The sequence below is a fragment of the Sus scrofa genome, chromosome 5, assembly GCF_000003025.6.
Source record: "Sus scrofa isolate TJ Tabasco breed Duroc chromosome 5, Sscrofa11.1, whole genome shotgun sequence".
Classification (NCBI taxonomy): domain Eukaryota; kingdom Metazoa; phylum Chordata; class Mammalia; order Artiodactyla; family Suidae; genus Sus; species Sus scrofa.
The window spans coordinates 25480098-25484666 of record NC_010447.5 but is presented as its reverse complement, the minus strand read 5'-3'; the positions used below and the strand labels follow the sequence as shown (position 1 = coordinate 25484666).

Genomic DNA, 4569 nt, shown 5'->3' with positions numbered 1-4569 from the left:
TGAAAAAGTGTGGAGAAGATGAAAAAGCAAGAGGGTCTAGGTTAGGAGAAATGTCCTCCCCCAAATGGAGTAAGACTGGTAAATTCTTTCCCCTGGAGAGTGGCCCTTGTTATGAAGGACATTCTAGGTGTTCTTCATAATGTCTATTTTTCCTCTTCCCTCGTCAGAGCTGTGAAGGGATCCTTATTGGCTTTCACCATGAAACCTAGTAATTAGAATCACTACTAATTATGTAAGTGGTGAAAATGCAACCAAGCAGGACGCTGTGAAGGCCTTCTCCAGACAGATCCCTCCTCCATTCCCCTGCTTCAGCTCCTCTCTGAAGTACCTAGATAACAGTACCTGATGCACACTTCCTGAGCTGTTTTACAGATGCTAAAACCACCACCAAATGGAAGAAATTAACTACTTGATGACCATGAGCCCCCAGAACTACTGGCGCCTAAGGATAGATATTAACCACTCTGTCACTTCAACATCAATGAATCAGAAAACTGCACAAGGTGATCACGCATCTTGTGAACCCCTTCCCTCATCTGGACTTTAAAAAACGGCTTTGCTGAAACCCTTCTGGGAGTTCTAGGTGTTAGAGCACAAGCCACCCATCCTCCTTGTATTGGCACCTTTGCAATAAAAGCTACATTTTCCTTCACCACAACCCACTGTCAGTAGACTGGCTTTACTGCTCATGCGGGAGTGTTCCCAAGTTTGGTTTGGTAACAAAAATGCATGTGGTACAGGGCACTAGCTTAAAACCAGCACTTTAGTTAAAACTTTTGGAAATAGATAACTTTTCCCTTTATACCTGATACTGTAGAGAAAGAAGAAATTTTCCTCTATTCTTCTAAATTCATTGACTGGTCTAAGAATTAAATTGACATGGGACAACAGGAGAAAATCAAACAAAATTTTAATAACCTGTGTATGTGGGAAAGACTTTGGAAAACTGAGTAATTTCACAAAATGGATGAAACCCTCACTTTACCTTTTCAGCTAAAGAAAAAAAAAGGGGGAATGTTGGGGGTAGTGGTTTGAAGCAAAAGAAGAGGAAGGCAATTCATATGGAAATAGAAAAGCAAGTGTTTGGTAAACAAATGTTTACTGGTCCAAAAAGAAACAACACAGAGTGGACTGAAATGTCTCCAGACCCTGCTGAGTTTCCTCACCACACCTAGCCAAATATTCTTTATAGATATCTCTGGTGATAGTTATATTCTGGGAATCAACTCTGTTATCGAAATTCTTTTAGGCAGTTAAGGGGGAGGTGACACAAAAAAATTTAAGTCTTTTGCTTCTTAAAAATAATCAGCCTAAATTAATACTACATTTTGGAGTAGTAAACTTTGTTCCCATATAATATAAATACCAACATATTTCATCAATAAAGAAAAATGTATAAATAAAAATGGAAAAATCCTGAGTATCAGGCACCTCACACACAGAATGCCATGAAATTTCACCATTATCTTAAGAAAATGAAAGAAATTTATGACTAAAATCTGACAAGTATTCTTTATTTGAATTCAGACCTGTTCATCAATGGGGCATCATTTACTTTCAAAAGCCATTGAAAACCATCTTTCACCAATTCTGAAATCATGACAACTGGATACTAAAAGCATCAAACACAAACATTGTTTTTATAATTAAGCCTGAGAAAACCTAAAATTTACATTTGAATATATGTATGCATCTGTATAAAATTTTATGACTGCACCAATTTACTCTTTTCTATTTTTAAGGTAGGGTAAAAAAAGAGAGACCGAATTCTATTGTCTTCCTTTAATCCTCAGTAATAATAGGTGCTGGACAAAAAAAATGTGTGGAAATAGCACTCTCAAACAACATAGGCAATTTTTATCTGACTTTGCTATGGTTTAGACAGATAAGAATTTATATGCTATTTTATTTTCCTGTGTTCAGAGTGTTTAATGTAAACTATTTCTTCATTGTTAAATAAATTAAACTGCATAAACGAAGTGAAAAACTGATAAGGAAAAAAATCATCTCAGAGGTTTTTGGCAAGATAGGTTACACTTATGACCTCATCAGGGATTTAACATCTAAGACAGCCAGCAATACAAATCCAAGTGTCATTAAACTGAATTTTTAAGGCATATCCATGCTATATCCTTTGATGCTAATGCACTATATAAATTCACACTCCTCCTTAATGGTCTATCCATTTCTCATTTCCTTTACACAGTGGGGTAGCATTATTTTTGCAATTCTATTCTGAAATAGAGGTTCGGATAAAAGAAAAAATATGGACTTGTAATCTGCATTTTTGCTTTTATTTAAAATAAACACAGAATAGTTAAACTATTTTCTTGAAGTAGGAAAAAAAATATAGAACTGGTCTCCTATTTCTGTATTTTCTTCAAATGTAAGTCATGTTCCACCCAAACAGAGTGCCTGAATTTCTATTTTACTTTGTAGGTACCAATTCAAATGTTTCACTTTTTTATTCCTAACTTAATCAGAAGTATAAATTAAAGTGTCTTGAATTTTATCCAGATTATCATGATATAGGTCCTAAATTTCTAGCGGGCATTGTAGCCTATCAGTATCAAAATATTATTATCAAAACAAATCAAAAAGAAGTTATCAGTTTTTATTTATGAGGCTAGTGAGCCTGGGTGATTCAGTCAATAGAGGTCAGCCTCTTTGGGTAAATGCAGACAGAGAAGAGTAGGGAGTCAGTTTGTAGAAGCCATTGGAGAATATGCCTCACACAATGTTTGCTGATGTTGCCACACTGATGCACAGAACCAATGGATCAGGCTACTGACTTCCCAACTGCAGTCAGAAAGCTTCATTCCATTCATAGATCAAAAAACATTTTTTTCTGCTTCAAAGGTTTGAGAGATCTTAACAAATTTTCTTAAATATTTTTAAGGCCCCTTGTTTTTTAAGGATCTGCCACAATCTTTAAATGAGAATAGCATTAGAGCACAGCAGAGTGTAAACAAAATGCATTTCCCCAGAGTCTTCATTATTTCTGTCATGTCATGTAACAGATCCAGTGTGCTTTGCAGACAGTCCAGCAATGATCTGAAATTCATTCTACATGTTGATATCCTGCTGCGTATAATTTTAAGAGGAAGATTTTAATTCACATAAATGTGAAAGAAGTGAACAGGTCTATTAAGCAAGAATTTAAAGTTCACTAATATACAACATATGCACGTACACTATACAAAAGTTTAGTTTGGGCTTGAAAACTATTTTACTTCTATTTTCCAATAATTTAAAATACTATGTTTAAAATGAAATCAAGCTTATTGTGCCATGCTCTCTCTTGCACTTAACATTAAATATTAATGTTACGTTTTAACACCCTTTAATGTTAAGAATGTCACTGGATTAACTGAGATGTTCAGATTTAAACACCCATGGATCTGATTAGGAAACAGCTACATTCACTCCCTCCAGTGTGCTGGGGAAAGTATCTCTACTTTTTGGATGATCCCAGAGAATCAGTTTTTATCTTTCTATCTTTACTCCGTTCTGCTATCTCTGAACAGCAAAAAAATCCAAGCAAACCAATGGCAGTTGTTTTTCCTCACTTCTAATTGCTGGGGCAGTCCAATCCTGGAAATAATATAGTGTCATACAATTTTTCCTCCATTGGCAAATGGTCTCTTTTTACTGCTGAATTGGAATCCATTCTTTTCTTGAGGGCCTATTCACATCTCTAATGCCAAAGTGTGAATGGTCTGTAATAAGCAAGGGCAGCATAGTTATCCTACAGCTGTTGTCATTTATTTAGGAATACTGTAACAAAAAATACCAACCTTGAACAATATCACTGCCTTCTCCACAGCCCCCAATCCATTATTACCAATGAGCTATTGTGCAGATTCTGCTATTGTAAGCAATCTGTTCTGGTTATAATTATGGGCATTCTGTTCAATAATAGGAATGCTATGTCCATTCCCTCCAGCAACTGGTTGTGCTTGCTATTCACTCTTGTTCTTTTTTTATGACGCCATCTCTTAAAAACATTGCTTGGTTAAACCAAGAAAATAAACAGATATTTAACTTGTAGATGCTTGTTTGCAGTTGCATCATGGATTAAAAATAAAATCAATATACTATTATATAGAAGCATCCTAGCAAAAGATACCAGAAGTGTGTAAACAAGTATGAATCAACTACCAAAAGATTACTTGAAACATGGAAAATATTACCTTATGATTACATGACAGTTTGTTTTGGATCATGATAAAATGGAAATCAAACAAATAAATGGTGTACCTTTTCAGAGGGAAGACAAATTCCATTTTTTTTTTCTTTTAGTCCAGAAAGAAGGAGCTGGAGGGGGAAAGGATATAAAGCAAACTGTTAATGATGTGCATAAATTTTTTTTTTTTAACTTCAATGGAAGAATGTTTTGAAACTAAGGTTTCCCACAGACCCCAGAAGAGACTGCTTTGTATTTATGCACTAATGTGCAAATGCATTATTAAAATTGTTGTAATTTTTGAAGAAGTTAAAAAGTTAGCCAAGTTTCAAGGACTGGGTCAGTTTCCATAGGCTGCTGGCCTACACCACAGCCACAGCAAC

The 4569-nt window shown here is 35.2% G+C and overlaps 1 long non-coding RNA gene across 1 annotated transcript; it reads right to left on the bottom strand.

Annotated features, from left to right (window-relative positions):
* Positions 1499-4301, bottom strand: LOC102167263. The gene is made up of 2 exons (XR_303428.2): positions 4261-4301; positions 1499-3719 (listed from the first exon to the last, which is right to left on the bottom strand). It is a non-coding gene; the product is annotated as an uncharacterized LOC102167263 (long non-coding RNA).